The following is a 16,449-nucleotide window of genomic DNA, read 5'->3' as shown; positions in this document are numbered from 1 at the left end:
TTTGGAGGGAATGAAGTTAGACAAGTGCTTTATGCGGATGATATTACACTTTTGGTACAAGATTTTGAGTCAATCAAGAAGATTGAATTTATTTTTGATTGTTTTCAACAGGTCTCTGGACTTAAACCTAATAGAGATAAGATAAAAGTGTTAGAATTGGGAAGTAGTAAAGATAGTGCTTATGATTTTTCTTTTGGACAAAAAGTGACGGAGTTAAAGATTTTAGGGGTATATTTTACTTCGGATCCAGAGGTGAAAGAAAAATTGAATTATAAAGAAATACTTAGTAAAATAAAGAAATTATCAATATGGTGGAAGCAACAAGATTTGACATTAGTTGGTAAAATTCAGTTATTGAAGACTTTTATTTATTCTAAATTGATATATGTGGGGTCTCTAACCCCTTTGCCAGAATGGGTATATAAAGAATTGGATTTGGATGTTTGGGAATTTATTTGGCAAGGGAAACCAAAAATTAAAAAAACTGTGTTGTTATTAGATTATGAACACGGGGGAGTAAAATTTATGCATTTTCCATCATTGATAGACGCTCAAAGAGTAATGTGGGTTAAAAGGTTATTTTATGGTAAACAAGAAATGAAACGGAAAAAATATTTACAGTTTGTTACTAAACATATTGGAGGTAAATTTATATTTTGTTGTAACTATTTTATTCATCTTTTGAATTTGTCTATACCGGAATTTTACAGGGATCTGTTGAAAACATGGGTGAAAACAAGGGATTTCAGGGGTAATTATAATCAAATAAGGAAGGAAGTTTTGTTTAATAATAAAATGATTCGCATTGAGGGAAAATACAGTTTTGATGAAAAATTGTTTTTGAAAAAATGCTTTAGATTGGAACATATAATGGATAGGAATGGTAAATTATTTTCGGTTGAATATTTTTATAATAAAGGATTTAATTATTTTAATATTTTGAGTATTCAAAAGATATATGAAACGCTTCCAGTTGGTTGGAAAAGGAATAAAGAGAACACAGAGGTAGAGAAGAATACAAATGTAGATGAAATGATTTTTATAAGAAATGGGAAGGAAATTCCTCTGGAAAAGATTACCTCTAAAGTCTTTTATGTTGAATTAGTGAAGAAAGTAAGTGATGATTCTTCGGTGATAGAAGAAATGAGAAATTTATATTTTTGTGATTTTTCTAATAGAGATATAAAGTGTATTTTTAGTAGGATAAGAAGTAGCACTTTGAGTTCTGCTTTGAGGGATTTTCAATATAGATTATTGCATGGAATAGTGTACACAAATCATCAGTTATTTCAGTTTAAGTTCGTAAATGATAATTTATGTTCTTTTTGTCATAAAGAGGAAGAGACGTATAAACATATATTTTATACATGTGATTTTGCTAGGAAAGTTTGGGGAAAATGTAGTACTTTTTTTGAATATGTTGATTTGCAACAGTTGAGTTGGGAAGAGATTTTTTTTGGTGTAGAGCTACCAGATAAAGGAAAAGCTCAGGTAGTTAACCATGTTATAATTTTGGTGAAGAAATTGCTTTTTGTAGGAAGGAAAAATAAGACACCCCCAAAGGAAAATTTCATTGAAAGGTCTATAGAGCAGGATAGGTTAGAAGAAGAAAAATTAGCAGTTATACGTAATACGTTGTCAATACATTTACAAAAGTGGGAAAACTGGAAAAAGAATTGAGAATTTGTTTTGCGTTTATTTAATAGAGTATGGTCTGCTGCACATCCACCAGGAAATGCCTTTTCCACGCACTCGTATTAAGTGTTATAATGTAAGTCAGGACACACAGGTTTCAGTTGCTTTTGAGGTTTTGTTGTGATGGGGGTTTTGGAAGGGGGAGGGGGGATGGGGTGGGGTAGTAAGAGGGAGAATGGACGGGGGTATTGAGTGGTGGAGGGGTTGCGAGGGGGGTTGTATTGTTTTGTTTTGTTTTTTTTAACAAAAAACTTCAATAAATGGATATTGATATTTTAGGTTGGATTGAATGAAAACTGAAAAGAAATTATTTTTTGGGTAAGTGATTCAGTTAATAGAATTTATTATGTAATGAAAGAATAAAATTGTTAAGAGATTGAGGAATTAGTAATGTAAAACTAGAAAAGAAGAGATGTTTATATATGGATTGTGTATATGGATTGTGAAAAAAATGTACCAGAGTGTATCAAAACATGTTAAACCGATGTAAAGTTTTGGTATCAGTTTTGCATTCATTGATGTAAAGGACTATAATATTGGTCCGGAGATTTTTGTATCAATTTATTTGTATATTATGTTTCCATTGATGAAGAATAAAATATTCTTTAAAACAAAAACAAAAAATATTCGTAATTCGTAATTCGTAATTCGTAATCGATCGTAATTCGCATATCGATCATATATTCGCGGTTTAATATATACAAAAGCTAAGTTATTTTCTTTTGGTTTTGTAGGAGATAACCAATGTACATTTTGTTATTCTGAGGTTGAGACTTATGAACATTTGGTGTTTTTTTTTTTTATTGTAGGAAAGTTAATCAGATTTGGAAATTGTGTAGTGAAGTTTTTGTTTTACCCCAGATGCAAAAGTTAGATTGGCAATCTGTTCATGTTCGTATTAAATCTCAGGATATTGGAAAAGGACAACTTATAAACCATTTGATATTATTGATAAAATGGATGATATTTGTATTTTCGAAGGAAAAGAGCAGGCCCCCTTTGATAAGAGAAATTAGAGAAAGAATGTTAGAAAGTCGAGAAGAAGAAAGGAAATTGGCAATGAAACGAGGTACGGTGGCCTTGCACAGCAGGAAATGGAATCAATTAATGACACGGTGATACTTACTCCACATCTTTTGCTACCTTTTTGTGCTTTTTGTTGTTGAGTGTTTGGTGAACAGTTTCGGTGTTTGTGGGCGTGTGTGTGTGTGTGTGTGTGTGCGCGCAAATATGTGTGTATATCTGTGCTGGAGTGAGGTATACCTGGAGTATGCCTATAATTTAGAGGGGGAAGTGTTGATGAGGTATACGGGTGAGCGATGAAGGGGTAAATTAATGTTTATAGGGTTGAATATGTACAGACATTGATCATGATTTGTAAAGTTTTTGTATATGTATGTGTGTACATAGGTAATGACTATGTAGGCTTTTTGTTGACCCCTGATACATAGGTATGCAGACTTTTTGTTTGACCCCTTAACAATATTGATTTCATTATCTCATAATCACTGCTGTGACGAGTATACGGACGAAGTCAATGGGTATATTTTGTAATGTGTACTGTACATACATTCCCACAGACGTTGAAGCTCAGCGGTAACAGCGCTCACGTATGCACGGTACGTGCGTGCACTGTGTTAACGCGATTCATGCATAGCGCATTGCAGACACACACACAGTCCGTCCCTGTGTTTCGTTGAATAAGAACGCCTTGAAAGAAACTATGACACGGAGATTCAAAAAATACACTCTGGATTCGCGTTTTCATCCTTCAATTACATATTTTCCTCACTATATGTGAATATTGATTTTTGGAGGAGATAAACTTTATTTATTCATCTTTCATTGGGTGAAATTTCAATATCAACATTAAATGAGGATTTTTTAAGGTGAATTTTTAAAGACATGCATGTCAAAACGATGCAGTGATAGCCATTGACTTTGTACGCGTCGAGCTTCGGCCAGAGACTGCGGAAAGGTCATGAATAATTCATTAAGTCCAACTTTCCCGATTTTTCGCGAATATCTCCATTCCCTAAAAATCGGCTGTCTCCCTGACTGGTTACTAGTGTTGCCCCTGGCAACCTTGTTCTTATCCTAAATCATGTAAAGAGTTCCTCAGTGTTAGTCTTGTTGGCGCATAGGGAGTGGGTGATGTTTTGCTCTCCAACTGTGGGAGAGGAGAAATCCGTATTGAATGAATGATAAAAAAACCCGGTTGACTTATATATGTTCCTGGTAAACAAATCCATTACTGGTTTCCTCCAAATGGATTCCTCAAGTATAGGTTTCCTTTTAGGCTGTAGGAGTTTTACCTGGCCGACATGACGGTTGTCAAGTCACTTCATTGTGATTAGAGTCTGCACGATGTCATGATCCATCCCAACCAAATCTAAATGTATGAAGTGATAAATATATATATATATGTACACACATATATATTTCAATCAATAGTAGCTCAATTCAGAACCTTAACAGCCGATTTTTTGAAAATAGAGCTACATGTATTAGTATGCTCCCAAATTACCCAACCTTTTAGCAGTCAACGTACGCAAGCTATACACACTTCATTATCATTAATGCAAAACGCTTAAGCATTTTATGCAGATTGTTTAGTCAACTAGGGTGATTTGTCCAGTCTGTTTTTTTTTTTTCTATTCAGAATGGCATCTACAAAGGGTGCTATCTGAACTGAATACAGTATCAGCCGAGTGTTATATTCTTCTCCACTCATGCAGTGGACCGGCTCACAGTGGGCCAGAGAGATACCAAAGTGCGCCAAAAGTCACTTTGGGCACTTGGGATTTTTTAATTTTTGACATGCGCCCTTGAGAGGCAATACTTTGAGGAATTTATCATTGAAATATTTAAATCAGGTATGTACATTAAAGGGGTATATTTCCTACCTGAAGTAGCAAAATACAATATTTTAAGAGTTTCAAAGCAAATTGTAACCTCTTTAATAAATAAGTAATGTCAACATAAAGTTTTTGAGATATCAACCTGTAATTTCTCCCACATATTTCTCAGAGTTCATTTTACGTTATGAATGCCGTAAAAATGCAAAGAAACTTAATGTTCATGAAAATTTTACACTAAATATCCTGGAAAAGAGGCTAATTATTTGTCTTTTTAATATACCCTAATGAAAAGTTTAGATTGCCACGGATTTCCAACTAAATTCTATTACCACCACATTCCCTGATGTCTCAGCTTTAAGCTGATACCAGATTTGGCTGCCACCTTTTGCCACTTTTTGTGTTAGAGCCGATTTTCCGCGACACAATACGTCTATTTTGGACCTTGCAGCCGCTCAAGTCGGATTCATCAGACTGTGATCCCATACACTTTATGGGTTGTCGGAAGCAAAAAAAAAAAAAAAAAAAAAAAAAAAAAAAAAAAAACTTTGCTTCCGACGACTGATGAGAAAAAAAAAATCATTGTGGAACGTGGATGAATTAATAATTTCATATGATAGTGATTCCGATAAATTTTTCATCCCCCCCCCAAAAAAAAATAGCTTTTCCAAGTAAACTTTTATACACGGCAGACTCATTCTTGGCTGCTAAATCATAACCTTTCATTTTCCTGATTACTGACTTCACAATTTGTTATTTTTCCAGTAAAATTAGACAAAATGGTTTTTGCGCTTGTAATCATGAATTGATATGGCATAGGCCTAAGGTTATAATTATGAAGTAGAGAGATAAGAACTATATCGGAGATTGATTTTATATCGCATATTTTATTTTATGTCCTGCTAGAATAAAGTGAATAAATTCACCCAAAAGTACGGCGTTCATACATCATAAACTTTTATTGTAACTAGTTTACGCGGACAACAGTATCATTTTGCAGTACGTGTGTAATATGGAACTTTCAGCATAAATTCGATTCTTTTAACGAAACCCGAATGCTTACACACTTTCTGTGACATGTAAGCATCGTGTATTCAATGGTAGTATATAAGCAGTGTCAGTGAATGTGAAAAGATAAATATTAATCTTTAAAGAAAAAAAATAACAGCCTATGGTTTGCATTGCTTTATTCGTCATTTACACAGATTTTTGGTAGCCAATGAAAAAACAGCATCACAGTGACGTCATATGAGTTTGAAATTATGTTCAATCAATTCTACGCCCCAAATTACCCCTAGACACCAAATTTGGGTAAAAAGAAACCACGGAATATAATTTTGGCGCACTTTGAGCTCATTCTGGCCCACTGTGCGGCTGTCTGTACAATGTATTTATAATATGTTAACCTGTATTTTGTTGGAATTTGGTGTGTGCTTTGTTCGCTATAGAGTTTTACTTGGCAACCGTGCACTTGCACCATATAGTGATGGTTGGCGGTACCAGGGTGTTGGTCTTCTTGGGGCATAGGGATGGGGTGATCCTTTGCTCCGTAGTTATGGAACAGGAGAAATCCGTATAAATGATAAAAACGGTTTATTCATAGATGTTCCTTGTGAACAAGCCCGTTGCTGGTGTTAATTCTTTCCAAATTGATTCCTCGGGCAAGGATTCCCTTACGCTGTAGCTGCCTGAGATCTGTACCCTGCAGGCATGATGGTTGTCAGATCAATTTATTGTAATCTAGAGCCTGCACCGGATTAGGATTCATTGTAGTTGAATTTATGGTTATATCATAGTGTATGTGATAAATATATTGATATGATTGCCGGAATTTTATTGCGATTAGATCCAGCACGGGATATGGTCCGTGACAACCAAATCCACGCCTACCGCATTATCCATGTGAGAGATATTTGTTATGATTCTCAATATTCATCAAACCCACCTGCAATTAAAGTTTTTTTTTTGTTGTTGTTGTTGATAAATACCCTTATGATATAATGATAGTAAGTTATATCCTTTTGTTGAGATATAGTTTTTTTTTTCTGATTAATTGACATCAGCCGAATGCTATATTTTTCTCCACTCACGCAGTGGACAGGCTGCACAGTGTATTATAATACAATTGGCGTGACAATAGGCCCTACATAATTCTGTTAACCTGCATTTCGTTCGAATTTGGCGTGTGCCTTGCGCTTTAGAGTTGCCCTTGGCAACCGTGTACCTGCCCTATGTAGTAACTGTTGGCGGTCCCAGCGTGTGGATCTTGTTGTTGTTGTTGATATATACCCTTTACGATAACGACAATAAGTTAATAAAATGTGTTTGGGTGTTTTTCTTTTTCTCTCTCACTCTCTCTTGGTCGAAATATTTTTCTGATTAATTGGCATACCAATTCAGAACTCAATCAGCTGATGTTTTAAATATCTAGGTATGCTCCCAAATTACTCAACCTTTTAGCAGTCAACGTACACAAGCTAAATTTCATTATCATTATTGAAACACGCTTAAGCATCTTATACAGGTTGTATAGTTATCCAGGGTGAATTGTTCAGTTTGTTCTTCTTGTTCAGGGTGGCATCTGCCAACGGGTGCCGACAGTATCAGCCGAGTATTGTATTCTTCTCCACTCACGCAGTGGACCGGCTGCACAGTTTGATACAATTTATTACAACATACTATGTCAATTTGTAACTTGTTCGAATTTGGTGTGTGCTTTGTTCGCTATAGAGTTGCTCTTGGCAACCGTGTATTTGCCCTACATGTTCTTTTTGTCCAGGATGGCATCTGCCAACGGGTGCCATCAGAACTGACAGTATCAGCCGAGTATTGTATTCTTCTCCACTCACGCAGTGGACCGGCTGCACAGTTTAATACAGTTTATTACAATATATTATGTCAACTTGTAACTTGCTCGAATTTGGTGTGTGCCTTGTTCGCTACAGAGTTGCCCTTGGCAACCATGTATTTGCCCTATATAATATACTGGCCGTCGGCGGTCCCAGCGTGTTTGTCTTTTTGGGGCATAGGGACGGGTGATCTTTTGCGCTGCAGTTATGGGAGAGGAGGAATCCGTATAGAATTAATGATAAAAACGGTTATTTTTTTTTTTTCATTTCTTGTAAAATTGATTCTTCGGGTAAGGATTTCCTTCCTAGAGTTGCCCTTGGGAACCTAGTATTTGCTCGATATACTGGCGGTTGGCGGTCCTTATAAGACTTGAGATGTCTTCTCTTCTGTCATAACACAATACGTATTACATACATGTGTTCCCTCTATTGATCGGATATAGAACAATTACCGGAGTTTTATTATAACTTATTTTGAATATTAGTATTCATGCTTATGACAAACTGTTCTCTTTATGTTTGTGCCTACTTAGATCGTATTAATGTTATGTATAGGACGATCCTATTTTCCTTTGTAGACAACGTTATATTAAGAGACAACGATAAAATGTGTAACTGCAATATTGCAACAATCTCCACAGTCAAATTGTTCTATACTGCCCTCTACAGGTGCCCTCGTGGACTCAAGCAACGGACAACACGCTCACCCTTTAATACGCAATTCTATAGACACAGCATTCAATTCAATTAATGATGATGACTTTTTTGATTTGGCAGGACCTTCTTTTGAACAAAACGAATCAAATATCAATCAAAATGACAATTTTTTTGATAATTATGTTTCTGACAGTTTTAATTCATCGCCGCAAGAATTAGACTATGATTTTGACACAGAGAACCAATTGCAAAGTCCGTCTTCTGAATATCTTACTCAATCCCAATTTACCAATGTTGTCAAGGAATATGATAGTACTACTTTTTCTCTTTTACATTTTAATATTAGAAGTATTAATAAGCATTTTGAAGAATTGAGGTTATTTTTAAATAGTCCCATCATGCATAATATCTCGGCGGTAGGTTTAACCGAAACCTGGCTCTCTCATGACTCCAGTCTTCCCTTCGCTCTCGACGGGTACGATTTAGTGGTTAATAACAGACAAAATAGGGTAGGTGGAGGCGTTGCCATATATGTTAAACAAAATTATGATTATGTAGTCCGCGATGAGTTCACCAGTATGACTGATTTTTTTGAGTCTTTATTTATTGAAATCACAGTTCCAGGCAGCAAAAATATAATCATAGGTGTAGTATATAGACCACCAAATGCGAATACTAAATCATTTTTAGATTATTTTTCGGATCTGGTTAAAAACCCACTTTTTATCAACAAAAATTGTTTTATAATGGGTGATTTTAATATAGATTTGCTAAAACAGAATAATATGTCGCAAGATTTTTTGGAAATATTTTTGTCTGCCTCTTTTTTACCCTTAATATCTAAACCCACACGTATAGTTAATGAATCTGTTTCTTTAATTGATAACATTTTTTGTAACATTCTTCCTCCTCCTGATTCTTTTGTAGTACTCTCAGATATCACCGATCATTTCCCCATCTCGACTGGTTTTTCTTTAAATGGAGCAGTTAATAATAAAAACAACAATATATTTAAACGAAGAATTACTCATGAAAGTATAGCCAGGCTAGGTGCTAGCTTAGACACCGCAGACTGGTCCTGTATCTTTGATACAGATGATGTTAATTTGTCTTATGAATATTTTATGAAGATTTTTATCCAACATTTGGACATTTGTATTCCAAAACGTAGAGAAAAATCAGCTAATTACAAAAAAATACCCAGGCTCCCATGGATTTCAAAATCGCTCCTGCGTTCAATAAATAGAAAGAATAATTTATATTACAGATTTAAAATGAAACGTTCTGAGCAATCAAAGTTGAAATACACTAGTTACAAAAATACTTTGACGAAAATTATACGAATAGAAAAGAAAAAATATTATACTAATCAGTTACAATTTTACAGGCATGATATGCAAAATACATGGAAAGTTTTAAAGCAAGCCATGAATATATCAAATGTTAAGTCAAATATTACAAAAATTAGATTTGATGGTGAAATTCTTGAAGATTCTCAACAAATTTGTGATGTTTTGAATAACCATTTTTCTTCAATTGGGGAAAGCCTGGCAAGTAATATTCCTCCCTCCACAAAACATTTTTCCGAATTTTTGGGTCCCCCAAATTCTAGTTCAATATTTTTTAATCCAACATACACTCAGGAGATAATTAATATTGTCTCTGATTTCAGTTCCAAAAAAAGTGCTGGACACGATGACATCAGCAATTTTCTTTTAAAGGGGGTAATATCGTCAATTGCGGATCCCTTAGCTCATATATTTAATCTATCCCTTTTTAATGGCACCTTCCCCGAAAGTATGAAAATAGCAAAAGTCATCCCCTTGTTTAAAAAAGGTGACAAATTAGATGTAAATAATTACCGACCAATTTCTTTGTTAAGTGCATTGTCAAAAATTCTTGAAAAAATTATTTATAAAAGAACTATTAATTTCTTTAAATTTAATCATATATTTACGAATTCTCAATTTGGATTTAGGGAGAAACATAGCACCACACATGCATTATTGAGTTTTATAGAAAAAGTGGCACATGCTATCGATAAATCTTCTCATTTGATAGGTTTGTTCCTGGACTTCTCCAAGGCCTTCGACACCATCAATCATGATATTTTACTTAACAAATTACACCATTATGGAGTGCGTGGGAAGGCCTTGGAGTGGTTCAGGAGCTACCTCATGAACAGGAAACAATATGTTTCTTTAAATGGTTGTAACTCACAAATATTAAATATCAAATGTGGGGTGCCACAGGGAAGTTTATTAGGTCCACTGTTGTTTACTGTTTACATAAATGATTTTTGTAGATCATCAGATGTTCTTTCTTTTATTCTTTTTGCAGACGACTCAAATCTATTTTTTTCACACAATAATCTTTTTACCCTTGTTAATACAATAAATTTAGAATTAGAAAATGCTGCCCAGTGGATAAAAGCAAATAAGCTATCTCTTAACCTTCAAAAAACAAAATATATGCTCTTTAGTAATTCTACTGAGGCATTACCTGTTGATATTGTTTTAGATGGTACTCCACTCGAAAATGTCTCCCATATAAAATTTCTTGGAGTAACAGTTGACAATAAGCTGTCCTGGAAATTTCATATTGACAGTATATGTAAAATTATTTCACGTAATATTGGTATAATTAATAAGCTTAAGTTTTGTTTTCCTTTGTCGTCCCTGCTCGTATTATATTCATCCTTAATATTGCCACATTTAAGTTACGGTATTCTCGCGTGGGGAAATACATATAAAACATTCTTAGATAAATTACTTTTATTGCAAAAGAAATCACTCCGTGTTATATGTCATACTGCATTTTTGTCCCATACTGACCCACTATTTTATGAGCATAAAATATTGAAAATTAATGATTTGTATTTGTTTAATCTAGGACAATTTATGTATAATTATAATAAAAATAATCTCCCAAATATATTTGAAAAAATGTTTCAAAGAAATCAATCCATTCATAATTATCCAACACGGCGATCAAATGATTTCCATTTGCCATTTCTGAGAACTTTGTTGGCTCAAAACACATTTATTTACGACGGGCCAAAGTACTGGAATTCACTTCCCAGTAACATTACTACTGCTCAATCTCTGAATTCCTTTAAGAATAAATTAAAACCATTTTTATTGAAACTTTACAACATCCAACAGAGTTAGTTTCCCTTTATCATCTCAGTCAAGTCATCATTTTTTTTTTACATAAGTCCTCCTATTAAACTATGTCCCTCTCTGTGTTCTAAATATAACGATGTGTTTTTTTTTTCTCCTGCATTCTTACCAACATAACTACGTATAAAAAATGTTTTGCATTACATTCAATCCAGCTTGTATTTTATCACTTATTTTACATTATGAAATCCAGATTGCTTGCGTCCACGATGGCACATGCTGTAGTTCCCTCTTTTTTCTCCCTTTTTTCCTCTCTTTTTTTTCCTCTTCTTTTTCCTTTCCTTTTCTCTCTTTTTCCTCTTCCCAATCATTTTGATGTCAGTTGACATCGGTTCGTTTATTGTGTTTTATATTGATGTTTTGTGTATTTTTCTGAGGGTCCCATATCGTACAAGCTTTGCTTCTTAGTGGGACCCTCCACTTCCATCCTCATCCTTAGTTGACTTGTATTATACGCTTTATGTATTTAACAAAGATGTAATCACATCTACTTTTCACTTTCATAATTTTCTTATGTACCTTTTCAAGTTTTGTTCTGTATCACAAATATCCCGTGTATACGCAATGTACATAAAGTTCTTTGTTCATTTTGATGGAGGTGAAAATAAAGTTGAAAGTTGAAGTTGAAAGTTACATTTTGGTTGTGCTGACCCATTCGGCAATATAAAAAATTGATCTCATAATTATTGCGGGGATGATTATATTTGTGAAGTAGTTACTGTGTATTGTATAGTAGAACAATCAGAAATTGACACAATGACAGTTCTAAAAATCATTTTGTAATATTTTGATATATGTTTGAAGTGTCACGCAGCAAGCAACACAACTAAATATTGAATTGTAATCAATGATGGATGATGAAATCGAAATAAAATATTGTTTGAAACAAAAAAATATTCGGAGGGCCTTCTTTTTATTGCTCAAAGTGTTGAAATTCGCGACATTAGCCGTTCATTACTGTGTACAAAAAAAAAGAAAGAAAGAATGGAATTTGCTATCACTGTACACCCAGCACTTGACAAGCACAAGGTACAGTACGATAATACGCCAGAGGCGGACCGTACCAGACTGGAAGAGGAAGAAGAAGATGAAGACACGGCAACTCGGGTACACTCTCATCAGCTCAGTTTATTTGTACAATTAAACAATACAACACGATGCAATACCACAAATGCAGTCGCGGCTGTGAACGTCACACGAACGACATACTACTGTAAGTCGTGTTTATGTTTACATGGGTATACACCAACTACGCGTGGATTAATTTGGGTGCTAGCTAGCGAAAAACATAATTTGCATATTTCGCCCGGTGTTTCACCGAGACGACCTTTCACGCTGGGCGTTCCTCGGTGGACAACCGGTGGACTCCCGTTGAACTATCGGTGTTTACCCAGGAATTGCCCAAAATTTAATCGGTGTTTCACCTAGGCTTCCCCTATGAAGGTTTCAACCGAGTTTCCTTTCACACTGCGGGGTTCCCCGGATGCCCCCGGGGAAGATTTCCTTCAGCGGGAAAGGGGTATAAATACACACATTGATTAGTCACCTCCTCTTCCTCATACTGTTTCAGAATCGTTTAAACTTGGCAGTTATGACTTTTTATAAAGGAAAGGTTAATTGCAGAAGTATAGAACAATTGATACACTGCACTCAATATTTCTAAGTCTGAAGCAATGGGAGAGCGATATGGGTTTAATGACAGCATCACCTGTTGAAAACTGCCTATCCAATAAACGTGACTGATATCGCTAATGTGATAAATCATGTTAAACTTCCGGACTTTATAACTATATTACGACGATGTTAACAACAGGGGAATCGGGGGTCTGACCAGAATATTGCAAGTTTATCTTCCATATATTCTTGTAAACTATTACCTACAAAGAAAAGACAAGCAAACATTCGGGGGGGAGCTTTGAAAGCTTCCATTGATATTGATACTGCCCGCCAAGTTTGGAGACACATTTGACCATGCGTTTTCGACGAGAAGATGAAAAATATGTTGAGGGAGAAAGATTTGCGGTGACACCATGCGTCTGTAGTCCTTAACCAGATCGTTGTTTGGCAGAAGAGCCTAGAAAGAGGAGAATTGAAGAGGAAAGCGACATATGGGGGCTGTAAGAAGGGCAAAAAGTTAAGAGTGGAGGACAGTAGTGGGCTGGAAGTTGCACTAGTGGAGACGGCAGAGAAAGGAACAGAGAGAGTGATAAAGAAGAATAGAGTGACAATCAAGGAAAATGTTCGGACATCGTCAGGAGGAGGAGGATGAAATGGAAGGGAAGAGGAAGAGGGAAAAGTTGAAGGTTGGAAAATCATGGAGATAGGAGAGAGAAGTGAAGATTCATGAAACCAAGACAAGAACGAAGTCGGCGAACAATGTGGACTATGGAATGCGGAATAAATGGAGAAGGATGAATAATCCTGCGAAGGAAAGGTAAGTCGAAGAGAGATGAGACTATGAAAGAAAGGAAGGAGGGGGAGGGAGAAAACAAAGAGAAAAAGAAGAAAAAAAGAATGAAATTCAAGAAAGTAAAGGAGGGTGCAAGGGTGGATCCTAGAAATAAATGCTGCAGAGGAGAGAAAATGTGGAGAGGAAAATTAATAACAGTTAAATCCTGAAAAGGTTCCTGTGGGAGAAATGCAAAATTAGAGATTAACATAAGGTTAAGGTGTAGTCCTGAGAGGCGAAGGCAAGAGAAATAACCTGTGAAGAAAACTGCAAATCAATACAGTGGTCCTGAAAAGGACCGTTGGGTTGTATGGAAGCAAGAAATAAAATAAAATACAAAAAGAAGAAGAAAGGAAAGAAGAGAACAGAACAGAAAAGTAGCGTAGAAACAGATAATAGTGTAGTAGATAGAGGAAAGAGAATTGAATACTGAATAAAAGGTGCTAGTGAAGGTAGAGCAAGATGTCTAGTTATAAGAATAACTAGGAGAACGGAGGAACTTGACGTTTCGGACAGGTATTAATTCACAGATTTCTTCACAGGTTATTCACAGGTTTCATGAATCTTCACTTCTCTCTCTTATCTCCATGATTTTCCCACCTTCAACTTCTCCCTCTTCCTCTTCCCTTCCATTTCATCCTTCGCATTTTGCTCTCATGTAGAGACATGAGCAAAGACATGCAGAAAATGACATCTTAAAGGATTACAGGGTGCATTGTCTTACTCTTTGGATGAATCACTTTTGTGCTGTTCTACCGATCTGCCACAGTTGGCATCAACCAGCGCCTTCATTGGTCAATGCTCATTGACAAACCTATGCATCTTTCAGTGACTTTTTTAAAGCAGAGAAACCATTTGCGTAACTGACAGGCAGTTGTTATTCAAAATCTTGTAATGACTTAAATATATACGTATACATCATTCGTGTCCTCTCCATCAGACTATTCTAGAGTTGTAGCAATATGGCAATCATAACTTTGAAAAGGGAACGTGTTATTGCCGACGCGCGCGCACACGCGCGCACACACACACACACACACACACACACACACAAATACACTGTATGTGATATTTTCATGTCTGAAGCAATGGCAGAGTATGCATTGTCTCTTGAAAATTGCAAATGAAATTGTTACATCACTGGGCTGATAAATCATATTCAAGTTCATATTAACCTGTACATCGACGATGTTAATAGAAAATTTATTTTTTTGTTTGTTTGATTTGGCTTTTTAATATACGTCAAAGTCACCTTAACTAGAATTTTTTTCACTGTAAAATCAGTATTTGTAATTCTATTAACATGACATTTCGTACAAGCTTTCAGAGGAATGCATAAATACCTCCATGAAATATCTGCTGTGTCACTTATCCTTTCTTCTGGACTTGATGTTCCTTCGTTTGGTCGTCCTTTAAGGCCCCCTCACACCTGAGCGAATTGCCTGAAATATGACTTGCGATGGCTGGCGAAAGGCATTTTTGTAAAAATCGTTTTCAATGGTAATTGATAGTAAATCATATTTACCCTTCGTGTTTGGGTTCGTACACCTTCTGAACTAACAGTTGCGATCATTCAAATTCGCACGGGATTTTTGAACATGTTTAAAATTTCCCGACGAATTGAAAAATCGTCTGTCATTTGCATCTCTTATTTAGTCTGCGGTAATCGTTCGTTTATCGTTCGTGTGCTATTGTCACGCATAGTCCCTCATCGCGCTTTTGCCAAGGTGGACCGATCTCGAAAGAACCCTAAACGAAGCAACACGATGACTAAATATGACTTGCGCATAGAAACGAAGATACTATGACAAACGTATTTTCGCTTGCCATCTTCTATGCGAAGGGAAATTTAAGATTGACTTTTACTAAATTTGAAAGGCGATGCATACACGAAGGCAAGTCTAAGAGATTTTATGACAAACTATGGATTGCGAAGTGATACGAATACGAGCGAGTGACCTGACGAAATAATTGGCGAATGCTGAGCTGCTCCCTGTGACCAGCCACTCACCACGCTACTCATATATAAACATTCCACCTGAAAGTTTCAAAGTTTCTTCAGAAAAATGGAAGATGCAGCGCGCCTCAGAGTCCAGTATTTACTGGCGATGGCTCAGAATGATATTATACATCAGCAGCTGAACCTACACCAGTTCATCAGAGGCCGATTCAGATGGAGACGACGCTTCAGACGACGTCGTATCTGGAGAAGGATGTGGCTGAACCCTGCCAGAAGAAGGGCTTTTGGAATCTACGACAAGCTGTTGGTTGAGCTCCGAAGAGAAGACCCTTCGACCTTCAAGAAATTTCTCTGCATGCCCCCTGAACTCTACGATGAAATCCTGGAGAGGGTCAGAGGAAGAATCAGGAGGCAGTACACCTAGTACAGGGAGCCGCTGGAAGAAGGTCTCAAGTTGGCAGCTACTCTCCGTCATCTTGTGTCTGGCACCAAGTACTCCGACATGCAGTATGGGTGGAGGGTGCCTGAAAACACCGTATCTGTAGTGGCCAGGGAAGTGCGTCAGGCCATTTCATTTTTTCATTTCATTTCAATTTATTTTCATATTTCTCACATATATCACAATAAAGTATATAAATACGAAAATTATACAAAACATAATTTAGATGAGACTTCATCAGAATGTACAGAAGTTTGATTTGGTATAAACACGAGGTCTGTATGCATGCGAATTAAACTGTGGTCATAATGCGAAAAAAAAATATGATGGGGCCTGCGTAAAAGCATTAGCTTGTACAGC

The sequence above is a fragment of the Diadema antillarum genome, unplaced genomic scaffold (assembly GCF_040938485.1).
Source record: "Diadema antillarum isolate AM-2024a unplaced genomic scaffold, OU_Dant_1.0 seq00002284_RagTag, whole genome shotgun sequence".
NCBI lineage: Eukaryota > Metazoa > Echinodermata > Echinoidea > Diadematoida > Diadematidae > Diadema > Diadema antillarum.
This window is presented reverse-complemented; position numbering follows the sequence as displayed.